Consider the following 20,076-nt stretch of genomic DNA (forward strand, 5'->3'; position numbering starts at 1 on the left):
GAAGTCCTTCGAGCCCCTCCTCTTTGCAATGACCCCTCCCAACTGGAAGGAACGGCTTGGCCTCTCTCCTCCTTCCTGCCCTCTGCCCTCTAGCCCTACCCAGTGCAGTGCCCAGCTCAAAATATGTGCACCGTGTATGCCCCCTGGGACACATTTGCACTCCCAGAGCCAGAGGCCAGTGGGCAAGCTGGAGTCAGGGGTTCGTTCACCAGGGTGCCAGGACACTCCCAGGGCTGAGTTCTGCTGAATCCGACTCCACCTGGCTACACTCCACTCTGACTGCCACAGGGAAAACAGCCCTCCCCTAGGAGGTCTGGGAGCCATACTCCTGGGGCCTGAATACAAAAGATTTGGCCACATTCCCACTAGATACAGACGTCCACCCATCCTCCCATCAGGTGACTGGAGTGTCAGCTGAGATTTGCATCATCACAGAATTACAGATTCCTTGCCGTCAGAAGAGGCCTTAGAGAGTATCATACAAAGGCTGAGAGCAGTGAGAGGCAAAGAAGCAAAGCTCTGCGTGTATGCGTAGGGCCCCGTGTGCCGGGGAGGCTGCAGCGACACCATCCATCAACATCATCATCGCAGAGAGCGTGTGAGACCCCATGACGTGCTGGAGCCGTGCCCAGCAATTTGCATACATTTTCCGTTTTTAATTTCTTACTGCTCTGAAAGGCAGAGATTACATATTCCACCTTGATTTTACAGGAGAGAAAGCTGAAGCTCAGAACAGTTAAGTCACTAGTCTAAGTTCACACTGCTAGTGGGTAGGGGCAGGGGAGCAGGATTCAATCCCAGGTGTTCCTGACTGCAAAGCCCGTTTCCACCATTAATCCTACATATATTTGCTGTAACACAAATTTACTATGGATATGCTAGCTGTTTTAGTTCTTGCTGGTGGGGGCGGAGGGGTAGTTATACAAATATATGTAAACTTACAGTCTGTGTACCTTTCTGAATCTATATTATAACTTCAATAAAGTTTTATTTTTTTTAATGTTTTGTCCCAGAGATGAGTCTATGCTAGAAGTTTTGGGGGTATTAAATACTCTTAGTATTAGTCTGAAGCCAGAAAGCTGTTTGGTTTTTCTTTCCAATCATCTTTCCGTGTCAAGAGAGACTGCTCTAAGAACTCATAAATCTCCTAGCCAGGGCAAAATGTCACCTGCTGCCTGTCCATTGCTCAGAGCACATACACATTCTTGTATTTGCATTCCCAGCCCAGGTGCCACCAAGCCAAAGCACCATTTCCAGAAGCCTGCACTGCTCTGCGGTCTTTGCAGCCCTCTCCTCATCCACCCATCTGTGTGGACCAGACGGCTGGACCAGCTGCTACATCACTGGTTAATCCCCAACTTCACAAGGTGGCCAGGCAGCAAGGTCTGGATGTTCCCATCGCCTCGTACCAGGCCAGGCTGGGCAGAGAAGCTGCCTGTGTGTGTAAACACAGCCTTTTGCTTGGGCAGCTAGTGCTGGACTCCCCTCGCCAACTGGGCTCACTGTGGTTTTTATCTTCCTGCCCAAAATAACCATTGGCTTTCATGGTTCTCTGGGTGTGAGTCAGGAGACTCTTGTGAGAGCCTGTGGCAGCTTGGGAGCAGGAAGGACATGTTATCCATCTGTTTCCCCAATGCACCAGGACAAAGGTTTGTGGGATTTAGGGAGCTCCTCCGTGCACCTGGAAGGACCTGTGCTAGGGAATAGGGGCAGCTGGAAGACAGGCACACTCTCCAAAAACTCACAGCTTAGGGAAGGAAGTAAAACACTGACATCAGCCCAGCCGACATGGCTCAATGGTTGAGTGTCAACCCATGAACCAGGGGATCGCCATTCGATGCCCAGGTTGCGGGCTCGATCCCCAGTGTGGGTATGCAGGAGGCAGCTGATCAATGCTTCTCTCTCATCACTGGTGTTTCTCTCTCTCTCTCTCCCTCTCCCTTCCTTTCTGAAATTAATGAAAATATATATATTTTTGAAAGCACTGCCACCAGCCAGCTGCAATAGAAGGCAAAGGGACTAAAGATTGTAAGAAAAGGATAAAGTGTTTTTTAGGAGTTCAGAGGAGAAAGAGGTTATAGGCGAGCGGGTGTCAAAGAAGGTTCCCAGGCAGAGGTAGCATTTGGGTTGAGCATCAAAGGCAGGACTAAAGCACAGTTCAGAGACAGAGGAGCTAATAGCAACAAGAGCTGGGAAGTGCAGGCGCGACTCAGGAAACACCTCAGCCTACAGCCTGGGATGAGGCTGAGGCCGAGGCTGGAAAGGCACACGGGAGCCTCGAATGGCAAACCAAGTGGTTTCCTGCACTGACGAGCAACGAGCTACATGTGACTAAAGTTAAATTAACTAAAGTTGAGAAAAGGTAAATTCAGAGCCACGTGTGGATAGTGGCAGTGCAGATAAAGAAACTTCTGTCGCTGCAGACAGTTCCCCTGGACTGCACTAGTACATACAGCAGAGAGCCCAGAAGACTGAGCAGGAGCGTGACATATCAGAGCTGGGCTTTAGGAAGATTAATTTGTCCCCAGTGAAGCGTAGGTGACAGGAGGGTGGCCGAGGCCTGGACCCAGGGGGAACATTGCAATAACACAAGAGAGATCAATGACCACTTCTCTTCCCTCTGCTCATCTCTTCCTATGAATAAGCAGGAGAGCAGAAAGCAAGGGCTCTCAAAGTGTGGTCCCTGAAAGACAGCAGCATCACCCAGGAACTGTGCAAATCCTCAGGCCTCACCCCAGACCTACTGAATCAGAAACTGGGGGGTTTCAGAGTAGTATCTTCACCCTATGCTTTCATAAATCCTCTCATGACTCTGGGGCACACTCAAGTGTGAGATCCACCAGCACAGAGGCAAGGAGCCCATGCTGGTTCCCGAGTGACTGGGGTCGGCAGATCTGGCCTCAGGTCCTGACTCAGCCGTTACTAGCTGTGCTTGATCTCACTGGGCCTCAGTTTCCTTATAACAACTTTATGTGGTTATTGTAAAGACTAAAGGGAATAACACATTCACATTTCTTAGAAAAGTGCCTGGCATATAGGAAGTGCTCAATGAATGTTGGTTATCGTGTTTAATCCTCACGTGCCACTTCATCTAAACTCCCCTGAGTTGAATTCCTCCCACATACCGTGGACCAGCATCAACCTCTTACCATTAGCTATGACTTCCTGCCTATCCATCAAATACGTTTCCAAAGACCCCCCCACCCCCAGGGCACCATTTACCAGTAGTTTTCTCCAGACCCAATGTCAGAAGGGGCAGGGGCACTTCCTGCCAGGTGTGAGCATCAAGGTACAAGAGGTGGATTTAACAGGTGGAGCTAACATGCCCTTTAAGGAAGTGAGTCAGGAGATGCCCCATGAGTCTTCCCCGACAAGACCTCCTGGGAACAGGCATGTCTGGAAGTGAGCTCTCATCGGCCCACTGCCACTGAAAGCCTCCAGTCTGTTCAGTCAGATCCATGCGAGCCAAGAGGAGGGCATGGGAAGCTGTAGCTGGGTCCTGCCTACTACCGGTAGCTGGATCCTGATTCAGGGACCAGTCAGGGGAGGATGGTATCAAGGAACCTGGATTTTGATCTTGACTATGAGATCTCAGGCAGCCATGTTTCTCTCTGGATTCAATTTCCTCACCTCTAATGTGAGGGGTTGAACTAGTGTAATTATTAACCTTTTATGGGTCATTTTTTGTGTGTGTGTGTGCCTGTTTTTTTAAAAATACAATGAAAACTGCAGTTTCTCCCCAGAAAAATGCATATGGGCACACATGCAGACGCAGACACACACACACACACACACACACACACACACACACTCTTATTGTAATTTCAGGCATCATGAGATGTCATGAAGTCCATGCATTGATCACCCCCTAGTCCATGGACACGTGGTTAAGAATCCTTGGCTAAATGGTTTCTAATCATCCATGATAAGAAGTCAGCTAGCCCTGGCTGGGTGGCTCAGTTGGTTGGAATATCGTCCTGTGCACAGAAAGGCTGCCTATGTTTCTTTCATATCTCTCTCTCTCTCTCCCCCCCCCACCCTTTCTTCCTTGTTTAAAAAAAAAAAAAAAAAGTCAGCCGAATTTGCATTTAATTTAAGGAAACCCTAAAGGTGAGATTTGAAATGGGCTTTTGTAGGATTCAATTGTTGATCAGCTAAATGCTATGAATTCCTCTCCCTGAGCCAGCCCCACCCTTGTCATATTGCTTCTATAGTTTCCTTCCTCTTTCTGTTCTCTCCCTGTTCACCAGGGAGTGATCACATAGTCCTGAAAGACACCCCTGCCCCTATCAGCTGCCACTTCCCCAACAGATAGATCATCCCCAGCTGACAGAGGGGAGAAGAGGAGCCTGAACTGTCTCTCATTCCCCCACCCCAAATCCCTGGCCACCCCTCACCCCCAACACACACACACACACACACACACACACACACACACTCTCCCACTTAGCCATAGCCAAAGGACTGTGCCTCCAGACACTTGGTGGCGCGGTCACTTGGAACAGAAGAGTTATTTTTAGAGGCTGAGTGGCAGGATGGGTGAGAGCAGTTCCACCCTGTCAGAGCTACTGCTGCCACCACCAGCTCTGATGAATCACTATGCACTACGTGGATGTGGCTGTTCCAGCATCAAGAATGAACGTCTTGGATTGGTGGCCATGTTGGTCACACCAGACTGAGCCTAGGATCACACCAGGGCAAGTCTGTGCTGCCTGAGCCAGTGCAGCCTACCCAGACCAATAGCCCAGCCCAGCTCAGCCTCTCCTGACCAATACAGGTCAGATCAGCACAGCCCAGAAAATCACATCCTGTACCAGGTAAGCTCCTCCACCAAGCCATCCATGGGTCTCTCTCTGCAAAAGTCCCTTTATAGTGACTACTAGAGGACCAGCGCACAAAATTTGTGCACGGGTAGGGTCCCTAGGCCTGGCCGGAGATCAGGGCTGATCAGGGCCTTCCTTCATTCTGCGCCAAAGCCTAGTGGTCAGTGCACATCATAGCAAGCGATCGAACACCCGGTCTCCCAGTTGAACTCCCAAGGGGACAATTTGCATATTAGACTTTTATATAGAGAGATTGTTGCCTCTCCCACCTTCTCAGTCCACCAGACTCAAACTCCTACCCATCCACCCCAAGTCTGGTAATCAAGGCAATGAGCACCCTTGGGCAAACTCGGACAGGTCAATGCAGCCATCTACTGGTTTCATCTTTCTGGAGGCTACTTTGGAAAATGGCATGGTAAGTTTTAAAAGTGCACAGACCTTTTAACCCAAAAATTCCCCTTCTACGAATTTATCCTTCAGGAGCAATGGACATACACAAAGATATAGCTATAAGAACATTTGTATGTTGTATATAAGAGTCTTGTCTTGTTTAGCAAAGTGGAATTAATATGTCCAAAAATCATAGCTACATTATATAAATAGTGATACATACATGACATGATATACTTAAGCAGCAAAAATATAATATCATAGATAGGTAGGTTTCTATGTACTAATGTTCATAACAATACAGAATGAGGAAAGCAGGTACAAAATAGTATGTAACATATGATCCAATTTCTATAAAATATGTATATATGTTAGCATACACAGAAAAAAATAAACTGGAAGGAAATATACCTCCCAAAATGTTTCCAGTGGTTGTTTTGTGGTAGTGGAATTATTTCTTTTGTGCTTCTTTGGGTACTGTTTCGCTGCTTATTTTCTGGGGAGGGGGAGGGTGGTGAACATATTTATATAAGAAAAGCAACATGAAAGACTCATTAGGTTCATCTCACAGCTTCTGGTCTGAACCATTCAAAGGTCTTCCTAGAGTCTCACTGGAGTCCCCCGCCTCCCCACTGCCTCTTTCAGCCACCACTTTTATCAAGTCTCCCTCTGCCTTTGAACTTTGCTGCCCTTCTCAGTTGCCCCCCCTGGAGTTTCACTAATTGGAAGCCCTATCAACCAATGCCCACAGACCCCTGAAGGCAGGCCTCAAGAATGGAAGTCCCCTCCTCCATGAATCTCATCCAGATGGAGAGATCCAATTCCCTCATTTACAATAGGGAAATAATAATTATTATTATAATGATAAGAGTAGTATCTTCAAATTTATACTTTGTCTTCCTTTCTCTAGTGCACTTTATACTTACATTTCACTTAACCCTCACAATGGCTTGTGAGGAGGATATTATTTACCCATTGTACAGATGAGGAACCTGAGGCCCAGCAAGTATAGCAGCATGAAACTTGCCCAAAGGTCACAAAGCAAGTCAGGATCAAATGCAGGGCTGACTCTGACATATCAGGAGTTAAATGGGAGAACTGAACACGTTATCCTGATCCCTGGTTCTCAGGAGCCATACCTTACAGAGCCCCTTCTCCCAGCTGAGCTCACAGTTGCTATCAGTATCTCCTGCCCAGAACCCCACAGAAGCCTAGCTAGGGCAACATGCTCTGCATCTCCACACCAGCCCATCATCATCTGGCAACGGGTCCTTACTGCCTCTGGGGGTCTCCTATAGCAACAAGACTTCCTACAGAGCCACTCTACCTCTGGACTCTCCCAGAGGAAGCTGTTCTCATGGAGGGAGGGGTCAGCCAGCAGGCTCTTCTCAAGCGGGTTATAGCACCCACATGGGGTGAGGGAGAGGAGGAGAGGAAATGGAATCAGCCTGCACAGCCCCATTCTGGGCCTGTTCCCAGTTCCACATCTGGGGCACTGGCTTTGGCTGCACTGTCCTTTTCTTGAGCTTCTGACTATCTGCTGATCTGCTGATAGGGACAAAAAAAGAAGCTGAATCCTAGAGCTTGAATGCTAGTGAATTCCAATTTACTTATGCATTTTTGAAATACATGAAACCTTCCCACCAGAATATTAATATTAAAGCAGCAATAATAAAAGTACCAGCAACAAAATAGCTACTTTATGTTTATGCAATACTCACAACCACCCCTCAGAAGCAGGAACTAGTATCCCCAGTTTTCAGATGAGAAAACTGAGCTGTAACTTGGCTGAAGACACCTAGCTAATGAATGGCAGCACAACGGTTTAAACAAGTGTGTCTGACATCAAAGTATATGCTCTCACCACTGGACCACACTGCATCTCTTAGAAGTCACATCTGTGGATCCAGAAGCCATATGACAACAGAATGAGATTCCGTCAGCTGCTGGGAGAGAGGCAGCTATAAATCCAGATGATTATGATTAGAAAGCAAATTACAGGCCTCCCTCTGTAGGTTTGCAATTCACAAAAACTTCCTAGCTGTCAGAGGACCTTTATACAAGTTGCTCAAAATTTCCAGAGAGGGTAAACACGGTTTCTGGAGAGAGTAAACATAACACAAGGCAGGAAGAGAATGACAACGTGAACATGCACTAGAGAGTGAAGCAACACAATAGAGGCAGAAAATCTGATAGACGGGTGAAGAAAGAGAGCCCACTAGGAGGCAGTACAACATGATGGTCAAGGACTTTGGCAGCAGGTCAGGGCTCTAATCCCTGCTCCACCGCTTCCTAGTTGAGAGACTTTGAGCAAATAACTTCAACTCTCTGAGCCTTTATTTTCTCAGCTGCAAATTGGGGATAATTCGACCTACAATATAGAGTGGATGAAGGAACTGAATGAGTGAACATATGCCAAGTGCTTAACCCAGTTTCTGGAACATAGTAAGCACACCATAAATAGTGGCTTAAAAAGTGCTAATCGTATGACCCAACAGTCCCACTTCTGGGTATACACCCAAAGGACTTGAAAGCAGGGTCTTGAAGACATTTTTGTGCACCCATGTTCAAAGCATTATTCACAATAGCGAAGTGTCCAATGATAAATGTATAAATAAAATATGGTATAAACATACAACAGAGTATTATTCAGCCTTGAAAAGAAAGGAAATTCTGACACATACTACAGCATGGAAGGACCTTGAGGACATTACACTAAGTCGGCGGTTCTCAACCTGTGGGTTGCGACCCCTTTGGCGGTCGAACGACCCTTTCACAGGGGTCGCCTAAGACCATCCTGCATATCAGATATTTACATTACGATTCATAACAGTAGCAACATTACAGTTATGAAGTAGTAACGAAAATAATTTTATGGTTGGGCCACAACATGAGGAACTGTATTTAAAGGGCCAGAAGGTTGAGAACCACTGCACTAAGTGAAATAAGCCAGTCACAAAAGGACAAATACCACTTATGATTCCACTTATATGAGGTATCTAGAGTAGCCAAATTCATAGAGACAGAAAGCAGAATGGTGGTTACCGGGACCAGGAAAAGGGGAAATGGAGAGTTATTATTTAATGGGTAAAGAGTTTCAATTTTGCAAGACAAAAAAGTTCTGAAGAGAGATGTGGTGCTGGTTACACAACAATGTGAATATTCTGAACACTCCAAACTCTACACTTAAAAATGGTTAGGATGATAAGTTTTATGTTTTGTGTGTGTGTGTGTTTTACCACAAAAATAAATGTTTTTAATTTTAAAAAGTATCAGACAGAAAATTTAAAAAGAGAGTTAAAGACTAGAGAGATGGGAAAAAGTGAGACCATAGTAAGATGGAAATGGAGTGATCCAAAGGGAAGACACACACTGCACTTGCACACCCTTTCCAAGCCATCAGACACAGTTCCGCCTCCGCGGAGGGGCTGTTTTGATAATCACTGGAGCACAGGCCGGCGGGAGAATCTGGCCTCATTCCTCTTGCCCTTCCTGGAATCCTCAGGGAAGGAGCAAAGCAAAAAAGGAAGGGAAAGAACAAATAGCAGGTAGAATGGCAAATTCCAGGCAGGCCACAAGCAGCATGTGCAAAGGTCCTGAACTATGAAGTATGCGTGAGGGACACTCCAGGGTGGCAGGAGCCTCAGGTGTGCAGAAGGAAGCCCGAAGTGAGGAGGGGGCAAATGGTGAAAGGCCTTTGTTGACCTGCTACCGCACACTGCCCCACATCACCATCCCAGCAATCTCTAAAATAATCCTAGCGGGCAAGTATCAACACATCCACCTTGTAGATAAAAAAATGAAAACTCAGATAAAGTAACTTGCCAGAGGAAACACAGATGGTAAGCAGAGAGTAGGAATTCAAAAACCAGCTGACTCCTAACCTCATGCTTATTCCTTCAGCCCATGAGGTATCAGAACCTCAGGCCGCACTGTGAGCTCTGGGATCAGATCCCAAATCCCCGTCTACACCTCGCTAGCTGTGTGATCTGGAGAAAATTATCTAATCTTCTGAGTGTCAGATTCCTCGGCTATCCTAGTAAGGCGGGAATGACCATAGCTCCTACCTCATGTGGGTTTAAGAGAATTAAATGTAATATTGCCAGGGAAGTGCATTGCATGTGGTAATGCTAGGGAACAAAATAGCTCTTGTTACTCATTATGCTTAGGTCTGTAGGCACCCCCGAGAAGCCCCCTCAGACCCCCACCGACACACTTACAGCCACTGCTTGTCCCTGGCTGAGTCCAGTGCAGTCTTTGGAGCAAGGCAGATCCCAATCCCAGCCAGAGAGAGCTCATATTGTGCGGTAATCTTGCAGGAGCAGTAGGAACATCCTGGAAATGACCTCCCGGCTCCCTATTCTCAACTCCACGGCCTGGGAAAGTGATGCTGCAGATGGTCAGTGGGACGCAGTCTAAGCAACCTCGGTTCTCACGAGGGTGAACATAACAGAAACAAACATGGCTGCCAGCCCAGCTACCCACTGCCTCCACCATGGGCTGGTCCCCCACTGCACAGCACCTTCTGGGACCAGGTGACCCACAATCAGAGCATCAGTACCAGGAAGGCCTTGGGAGACTGTCTAGTCCCACCCCCTCATACTGATGGGAACACTGAGGCCTGGAGACCCGCTTAAGGTCACACTGAGCCAGTGGCAAAGCTAGAAAGCAACCCTGGGCCACTCAACTCTCTGGTCTACTGGAGTCTCCAATTTACTTTACCATTCCTATGTGTTGTATAAAGTTTAAATTTACATTTTTCAAATTTCCAGGGGTTTAGTCATCCCTACAAGCCTAACTCTGGGAAAGGCAGGAACTTTGGGTGGCAGCTAAGGGCATAGGTTTCAGACGTGGCTCTGCCACTTCCTGGTGGACAGATTATTTTACCAGTCACTGCTGTTTCCTCTTCTGCCTCATGGAATCACGTGCCTATAGAATGAGAAAAATATAAAGGACCTGGTACAATGCTTGCTATGGAGTAAGCACTCAATAAATGATGTCTACCGTTAGTACTATTATCTTTAATGCTTTGATTGGAGTATGTCACCAACAGGTAGCAAAAAGTGACCTCAGTCTCAAAGTGTTAGTTCTCTCACTTCCTATCATCGGATCATGGACGTGTTAAAGCTCGCAACGGTCCCATTTTACAGAGGACAGCACTGAGACCCAGAGGGAAATGACTTGCTCCAGGAACAAGTTAATGAGAGAGTTGAACTGGAACCCAGATCTCTTGACTTTTGCTAACAGCTCCAAAAGTATGAGCCCTTACTCTCCAGGCAGCTATGTTTGCACATAAATCTGGGGGGCACGGGGGAGGATGATCTTTCAGACCTCAATACCAAATGTCGCTGGACTCAGCCAGAAGGAATTGGAGCAACCTTGCCATCATGGCGGGACAAGACCGGAGTGAGGTGGGCTCTGTGCTGGCAGAGCAGGCCACCTGGGCCAGCAGCCAAAGTGGCGCCATAGGCACAGCTCGGGGCCCTCTCACCGGCTACATAATAAAGTAATTATGGAATTAGGGATAAAATTAGTCACTTGTGTAATTATTTTGCCGGGAACAAGAACAGAAGAGGCCTTTTAAAAGAGTTGTTCCTTGGCCCCTTCCAAGAGTATTGCTGCAGAGACGCAGATGAGTGAACACACACACAAACACATGTACACGCTGCGGTGAGGCGGTGGATGGGCAGGGCTGCTTGGTTTCCTGTAGCAGTGCCTCACCTACCAGTCCTAGCGCTGAAGGCCAGGGGCTACGTTCTCTGATGTCTGCCTCATGGAACATCTTCGTCACACTGTCACAGGGCACACGGCCTCCCTCCGGGCCCTTCATCCTGGAGAATCTGGTGGCACAGACTCATGTCCCTCCCAACCACAGAATACTAGACCTGATTGCCCTGGCCCTTTCTCTATCATGAGCTTGGTGGTATAATTCCAGCAGTACCTGGGGGTCCACTAACCCAGAGAGACCCCTGGTATTGGCAACCCTGGTAGTCAGAATAATGCACCCCCCCCCCCATGTCCCTGTCCTAATCCCTAGAATCTATGAACATGTTACCCCTCATGGCATACAGGGCTTGGCATATGTGATTAGGTTAAGAATTTTGAGATGGGGAGATTATTGTGGGTTATCCAGTGGGCTTGAGAGATGCGACTGCTGGAAGGGGACCATGAGCCAAGGAATGTGGGCAGCCTAGAGACACTGGAAAGGGCAAGGCACAGATTCTCCCTTGGAGCCTCTAGAATGAACACAGGACTGTCGATACCTTGATTCTAACCCCATAAGGCCCCTTTCAGAATTCTGACCTCCAGAACAATCCTATCTAATAAAAGAGAAACTGGGTAATTGGTGTACGACCGCTATCCTTCCCATTGGCTAATCAGGGCGATATGCAAATTAACTGCCAGCCAAGATGGCGGCCAGCAGCCAGGCAGCTTGAAACTAACATGAGGCTTGCTTGCTTCAGTGATGGAGGACTCCAAAGTTCCCCGCCTGCCTTGCCGGCCTCTGAACTTGCAGTTTGAAACATAGTTACAAATATAGAAGCTAAACAAAACCACAGAAACCTGCTTTTAGCGAGCCCGGGATCTCAGAGCTGGAGTTGATACAGAGTTTCGATTATAGAACCGAAACAAACCAGATACCAGTTTTCAGCAGCAGAGGCCTCAGAGCTAGAGCCAAGCCTCCGAGCTAAACTTGGCCCAGAATTAAAAAAGAAAAAGAAAAAAAGGAGTAGTTGGGAACTTCAGTCACCTGCCCGCCTGAAAACGGCCCTCAGCCCCTCACCCAGACTGGCCAGGAACCCCAGTGGGGACCCCCACCCTGAAGGGTGTGTGACCAGCTGCAAACTGCCATCATCCCCTCACCCAGGCTGGCCAGGCACCCCAGTGGGGACCCCCACCCTGATCCAGGACACCCTTCAGGGCAAACCAGCTGGCCCCCACCCATGCACCAGGCCTCTATTCTATATAGTAAAAGGGTAATATGCCTCCCAGCACCGGGATCAGCGGAGCCGCGAGGCCTCCCGGCACCGGGATCAGCGCCCAAACCCCCTGATCAGCTCTGCTCTGTGCCTGATGGGGGGCGCTCCCCAACTCACTGATCGGCCCTGCTCTGTGTGTGACAGGGTACAGACCCCTAACCCCCCTGATGGGCCCTGTTCTGTGTGTGACAGGGGCGGTGCCCCAACTACCCTATCGGCCTTACTCTGTGCATGACAGGGAAGAGCTTCCCAACCCCCTGATTTGCCCTGCTCTGTGTATGACAGGGTACGGAGCCCCAACCCCCCAATCAGCCCTGCTCTGAGCCTGACCAGGGGCTGCATCTAGGGATTGGGCCTGCCCTCTGCACCCGGGAGCGGGCCTAAGCCAGCAGGTCATTATCTCCCGAGGGGTCCCAGACTGTGAGAGGGCACAAGTGGGGCTGAGGGACCACCCCCGGCCAGTGCACAAATTTTTGTGCACTGGGCCTCTAGTAAGGTAATAAACTTGGGTTGTGTGTGGTGATTTGTTACATCAGCAATAGGCAACCAATGTGGCCACGTGTGGAGGGATCCTTGGAGCCCACCTTTCCCTCCAGGATTGAAGCCCTTGATGACACTCCCTCCTCAAGGCCAGAATGTGTCCTGAATGCACCTCTAGGGAACAGGCTTGCACCAGGGGCCCAACTCTAACCCAGAGAGATACCTTTGGGGAAAACAGTGCCCCAGAAAAAAGGGGATGTTCCTGGGAGGAAAGGGAGAGGCCCCACCTTACAGCTCCACTCCAGGGGCTCAGTTCTTCCCCCACACTCTCCAACTCAGGGGCACCAACACCCATACACCATTACCTCTCCAGGGGCAGGCTGCCATCAGGAAAAGAGACCACCCAGGCGGGAAGCCTAGGTTCCGGCCTCACCACTGTCATCATGGCTCAGCATCTATCAAGTGTCGTGCTGTCTGCTTCCAAGCCTTACGTGGGTGATCCAGCCCCATGACGACCCTGTGGAGCGGTCACTCTCATCCTGCCCACTTCACAGCCAAGGAAATAGACTCAAGAGGGTGGAGAGGGGCCCCTGGTTTGAACCCAGGCAGCCTCGCTTCACAGCCCTGCCCCGCCCCCCACTCAGAGCGAATGAGGGGCTGGACAGAGGACGGTCCCCAGCAGTGCCTGCCCACAAGGAACAGGCTCTTCAGCCCTGAGAGGAATCGCAAACAGTTCCTGCCCCTTCACCCTGGAGGCTTGACCTTAAAGTGGCACAACAGTCTGGCAAGAACCTGAACGGCATCCATAGCCTTTGGCCCAGAAGTCCCTCCTGGGACCCCCACCCTAAGAGACATCATCTGAAATACAGAAAAAGCACTTTATGCAATGTTCACGGCAGTGCTATTCCTAACAGCAAAAACTGGAAACAACCCCTGTGTCCACCAGCAGGAGACGGGGAGAGAGGACCATGTATTTGATGGAATCCTCTGTAATGACACAGAAGGTGGCCCCACACACACCGGTAGGTGGGAATCTCAGGGAGGCCTACAGCCACGTGAGAAAAGAGCAAAGGAACGAAGGTGGAAGGAAGCATGTCAGCCTCCCAAAAATTCTCGGGAGTCACATTTTTCCTCCTCCTGTTTCCCAAAATCTCTGTACTGTGTTATTACTTTCATAATTTAAAAAACCCTAGATTATTAGTAACACACACACACACACACACACACACACACACACACACACACCAAGAACAGAAACTGCAATGGAGCCCTGAGGAACCCACACAGTGAGTAGTCAAGCTGAGAAGGGGGAACAGGCACATGAGAACCTGCCAGAGAGATAGTGGGAGAGCGGGAAGGAAGGGCGTGGCATTACAGAGACCAAGTTAAAATAAGGAGGTGGGGCCGTTGGGGTCAGTGTGCCAGGAGGCACTGGTGACCTGACACTTGGCCCTATTCCCCCAAATGCATTCGCAAGGCCATGCAGGTGCCAAGAGGCTGTAATGACTGACCCCCACATACTCCCCCCCTGAGGAGTCTCAGAGTGTCCCCAGGAGCAGCATTTCCAATGCAAACCGGGTCCCCAGAAGAAGCAGTGCTGCACCACCCATGGCCCTTTACTCCTGTCCCAGCCCAAGCTACCCATCGGTGGCCTCCAGCAGGACTTTCTCGTGTCTTCAGGACAAGGCTCCCCTGGTCCGTAATCACTCACCAATTCTACCACCTGTGTTTCCAAAGGGAACCCCCCCCGCCCCCGAATGCACATGCACACACACACTCGCTTCTTGGATCCTTCCTCAGCATCTGATTCCCTTAGATCAGTGGTTCTCAACCTTCTGGCCCTTTAAATGCAGTTCCTCATGTTGTGACCCAACCATAAAATTATTTTCGTTGCTACTTCATAACTGTAATGTTGCTACTGTTATGAATCGTAATGTAAATATCTGATGTGCAGGATGGTCTTAGGCGACCCCTGTGAAAGGGTCATTCGACCGCCAAAGGGGTCGCGACCCACAGGTTGAGAACCACTGCCTTAGATTCTTTGCCTCCTCAGTGTAAGCAGCCACATAAGCAAACCCAGACTTGCAACCCGTTCACATTATTCCCCCCACCCGCACATACCCACCAGCCTGCTTTCTTCTCCTGAGAACCCCTTTCTTCCCACTCTCTACCCTCATCACAGACCCCAGAAAAACCTGAGCACAGCAGGGAAAGTCCACTTCCGACTTCACTGTCCCATCCCTGCCTCCGACCACACCCACCCAAGTCTGGACTGCTGCTTCTATAGCCCAAGGTGGAGGGGGTCACAGGACTGAAAGCTAAACCAGGCTCGGAAGGCCAATGACCTAAGAAGCCACCTCTGACCCTCAGTCTAGTGAGTCAACAAGAAGTAGGGCTGAGTCATTACCAGATGGCCCACACGACACCCCCCTCCCAAGAAAGCTCACATCAGTTACTTCAGTTCACAGCCCAAATGTAGGGCCACCCTCCCGGTCAGCCTGCGATAATGAGTGTGGCTGGGCCAAGACCAAGTCAGTACCAATTAGGCCTCCCCCTTCCCTGCCAGTGAGCTCAGCTTCATTAGTTGCTCCATTTTCAGCTCATCTGAAAAATCTTCATTTGAGTTCCCTGGAGGATCTTAAAAGTGTTTTTCAAACATTAACTCTGACACAGGCCTCCCCAACTCAGACATCACCCACCCAAGACAACATTTTTCTCCCCCTGCCTTTGGCACTGCCAGGAATGAGCAGCAGGCACAGTCTGCCCTATGGAACCACAGGTCCTGCCACCTCAAACCCTTCTCAATCTGGCCTTTTTTAGGAGAGAGACCCAGGAAGGGGACTTGGTGCATCCCGTATGGCAGACATATCATCTCACTCAATCTTTGCAACAATCCTATGAGGTGGGATTTGAATTCCTGGGTCATAGATGTGGAAAATGAAGCGGAGCAGCCCTGCCAAGGTCACCTGGCCAACAGGTGGCTGAGTCAGGCCTGAAACCCAAGGCTCTCCCAACTGCCCCACCCACCCCAGCAAACTCTGTTCTGCATGCTGCCCAGGCCCACCCTGAGCAGAGATGGGGCAGCCATCATTCACTGTCCTCGGCTTATTACCCTGAGCCTGAGTCCAGGTGGTAGGCTGAGACAAGAGGGGCTGCAGGATTAGGGCTTCCAGGAGAGGTTCAGAGAACACAACTTTCCTCGAGGAGGGTGGGGAATGCTAAGAGCTGTTGGCAACTTCCTATTCTATCTTGCATCTTACAGGGCACTTATAAGTGAGAACATGGTCAGAGCCCGGGCAAAGGGCCAAATGGGAATATGGGAGGTCAAAAAGGAAGAGGACGTGGGCTGTGCAGTCAGGAAAGAAAGAGCTGCAAGGACCAGAGAATTTAGCCCAATGCCTTTGTTTTTACAGGTAGGGAAACTGAGGCCCTGGGAAGGGAAGGGATCTACCCAAGGCCTATGACTGTGCCAGGATTCAAATACAGGTCCTCTGACTCTTAAGCTAGCTTTCCTGGAGCAGATGCTGCCTTGGGATAAATGAGTGAGCAAATATACAAGGAAACCCATCACCTCTAGAGCTGAGAGGGTAGAGCTCAGAAACCAACACAATGTTTCCATGGCACCCCAGCGTCTCTCTAGTCTCTCAACCTGTGGAAGATGTAGGCAGGAAAGAGGCACTTTCACTCACCAAAGCTCCAGCTCCACCAGGAGCCAATCACAGCCCTGGAAGAAGGCAGAAACTTTGGTTCCCCTGGCAACGCAGACAAAGGCCTCTCCTCAGCAACCAGCTCCAGTAGAGATGTGACTGAACTCCACCCATCAAGATGGGGCTTCGCTCCTCTCCTCATCAGGAGGGAACCCACCCAGTTCTCCTGGTTTTAGCCCCCCACCTCCAGCCACAGTCGGGAGCAGGGGTACGGATGGGCTCCTGAGTGAGGGCTTAGGACAATAGCTGACTTGGGGGGTGTGGGGGGGGGGGGAGGACACACCAGGGGCCTGTGTAGAGGTTCGTCAGTTCCTCACTCCTCTAAGAGGCAGTGCCAGCTGCAGAAGCACAGGAGGGCCTGGAGCTAGAAGGGAGGCACCTGGCCCCGGCCCAGCTCTGACATTAATTCACAGTTGGACCTGAGTAAGTCTCATCCATTCTCTCTTGGGGCCTCATTTTCCTCATCTATAAAGTGCAAAAGCGAAGACCTAGGGTTCTTTGGAATAACATCTCCCAGGCCACACTCACCAAAGTAAAAAGGGCAGCGGGGCCCAGCAGGAGCTTGCCTTATACCACTTCTGAAAGGCTGCCCAGTCCTGATCCCAGCCTTGGAATACACAGCACATTCCACTAACGGGCACTGCACCCTTTAAGGAGAAGGAAGAAAGTCACAAGAAAACTGATGGACTCTTAAAACCAGCTTCCAGATGAAATCCCTAGCTGTGGCCACCTACAGGCCACGGCCCCATCCCCTGGCCCAGGCCTTGGCCCAGCAGGCAAGAGGTATGCACAGTCTCATCACTAGGGGAGGAGTTAATCACTCGGGAGATTTTAGAAAGATTTTCCACATGGGGAGCCGAAACAAAAAAGAGAGGTTTCTCAGGAAGCTTCTCAGTTCCCAGAAAAGTCAAACTATTGACATCAAAACCCATATGCACTCACCATGCTTTCAGCTCTACAGTTCCTCAGCCAGCCTGTACAGAAACCCGCAGTCATCAGGGTAAGGCCGCTTCCCCTTCCCCTACCATCTCCTCCCTTCCCCAGCAGGCCCCCCACTCCGTCCACTCTCCCTCTTCACCTCTCTGGTGGTTCCCTCCTCTCTACTTCCAGGTGCCTGAGTTCAGGTTCTCACTGGGGCCACACCAACAGCTTGTCCATTGGTCTCCGGGCCTCCATGCCCCTCCAACCCATCCTTTTACTGCCAGCAATCAGATCACATCACGCCCTGCACTGGCCCTGATTGCCCTGGGATAAAGTTCCAGCTCTGGCCCAGTGGGCACGTGCTGCAGGATCGGGGTGCCTACTGTTCCTCCCTCTTTCCCGCACAGTGACCTCCCACCACTGCAAAGCACCCTCCTGTGTCATGTCTCTGCACTTTTCCTTTGTACTTATGGTTCTCTCTGCCTGGAATGTCCTTTCTGAACCCCCCACTATTGAATGAAGATAACAGCTCACCTCTCCTGAGTGCTCAGTATGTGCCAGGTGCTTTGCTAAGCCCTTTGCACGCACTATAGTACTTCATTCACCTTCACTGAGACCCTATGAGGCAGGTACTAAAAGCAGCCTGTTTACAGAGGAAGAAACAGAAGCAGCTGTGAATGAACCCGGCAGAAGTCACATGGTTGATCAGAGGAGGAACCAAAATAGAAATCCAAGCATCTGGCTCTTAGGTAGCCACAATCCTCTGCTCCCCAGGAACAGTGCAGTGACGATGTGGAATTAGGAAACACAGCATGCTCCCAACAGAGCCACTTCCGCTGGGCCTTTGGCCTCAGAGTTTGCCTCTGGAGAGGGTCCACCTGTTCCTCTTTGAGTTTGCTCCCCACCCTGCATCCCCCCAACCACACTGTATGGCCTCACTGTGTAGACAAAGTGCCTGGACCCACACCTCGGAAGCAAAGCTCTCTATAGTTACAGTTAATGGCCCAGCAATGACTCCCAGCAATGTCTTTCTAAGGTGTAAATTCACACATCAGGGACCACCCGGACCTGGTACCAGCTCATCTTTTCAACTTTAATTGTCCTCTGCACGCCTTCCCCAATGCATGCTCTAGTCACAATAAATTGGTGGGTATTCACCATCTATGCTAGTTCTACTAAAAGCTGCCATTTACTGAACACCTACTGAGAGCCCTGCCCTCAGCCAGGCACTCAACTAGCACCTTTGTTTCCCTCCAACTCAGTCATTCATTCATCCAGAAAATGCTTCCTGAATACCCACTCTGTGCCATGCAATGTGGAGTGAATACAACATTAAAAATAAAAGACAAATGACTACAAATGGTGATAAGCATTGTGAGGAATCGGAGGAAGGGGTAGAGAGCAGGGCAGTGGGGCAGGGAGGGCACTGTCTAATTAAGCTGAGTTAAAAAGGTTAATAAGACCCAAGGCTGCAAAAGGCCAGGAAAAGAGAATTCTGAGCAGAGAGAACAGCACATGTGAAGGTTTTGAGGTGGGGAAGAATTTGTGAAATACACAGAAGACGTCTGTGACTGAAGTAAATGACCAATGGGAAGGTAGGTACATAACTGCAAAGGGGGAGGCAGGGGCCGGCTTACTCAGGGCCCGGTAGGCCACGATCAGGAGTTTAGAGTTTATTCCAAGGGCAGAGGAAAGACACTGAGTGACATGGTCTGATTGATGTTTTACAAAGATCATTCTGGCTGCCATTTGGGAATATAGGTAATAGAGATAGAGATAGATGATATAGATCTGAGCACGTCTCAACCTGTGAATAGATATATAGAGAGATAGATGATATAGATTAGATATAGACATAGACATAGACATTGATATAGACATAGATATAGAGAATGTATGCAAAGTAACTGGCTTAGCACAGGCACATAGGGGATGCTCAATAAATGTGAATTCCCTTTTTCTTCTCTCTGTCCCCAAGCTGGGATTGTCCTCTTTATCTAACTCGCCCTTCCTTCTGACTGGTACATTGTCATAACTTAGAGTTTCTGAGGACATAGGCTTTGTATACTCTTCACTGTTAGATAGGAAGCGTGTGGTCGAGCTATCCCTCCTTCCCCTCCTTCCCCTCCTTCCCCTCCTTCCCCTCCTTCCCCTCCTTCCCCTCCTTCCCCTCCTTCCCCTGAACTGGACCCTGGGTTGATGTGAAAGTCAGGAGGAAGAGGAGGCAGCAAGCGCTGAGGCCCTCCTCCTGGGTTCTCCTTCTACCCTAACTACTTTAAGGAGAAGCTCAGAAAGCCTGGTTCTCAGGCAATGATGGGCTCAGGATAAGGGGGGAAGGGGAAACTAGGGGAAGCCCCACCTCTAGATAAATTCTCTCCTGCTTGAGCCAGATAAGGGCAGGCCAGACTACAGAAAAAAAAACACTTCCAGCGGAGACTGGATACTCCTGGATACTCGCTGGGTTGTTAGCTGATCCTATCACCATCCTAAGAAGGGTCGTGGCCCTCACTGAGGCCTCAGTGTGCTATGAGTTGCCCAGAGATAGAGAGAAAATGGCAGAGTTCTAACTACAATCATTGTATGCGGTGGCCTGAGGATGACTGAGCCCAAAGCCCCACTGTGCAGATTAAGACAGTGAGGTCCAAGAAGGGAGACTTGTCCACGGTCCATGCTGAACAATGGACAGAGCCAGGAACAGAAGTCTGAGTGGCTTCCGCTTTCCAGTTTCCCATGTAGCTTCCCTTGAGACGTTGTGGGGGGGAGGGGGGCGGGGGG

At 49.7% G+C, this 20,076-nt stretch overlaps 1 long non-coding RNA gene across 1 annotated transcript in view; it reads right to left on the reverse strand.

The window, feature by feature from the left end:
* LOC107183213 overlaps window positions 1-20,076 on the reverse strand; it is a 45,503-nt gene that overhangs the window by 829 nt on the left and 24,598 nt on the right. The gene's annotated exons all lie outside the window — the stretch shown is intronic.

The sequence above is a fragment of the Myotis davidii genome, unplaced genomic scaffold, assembly GCF_000327345.1.
Source record: "Myotis davidii unplaced genomic scaffold, ASM32734v1 scaffold38, whole genome shotgun sequence".
NCBI classification, from domain to species: Eukaryota; Metazoa; Chordata; class Mammalia; order Chiroptera; family Vespertilionidae; genus Myotis; species Myotis davidii.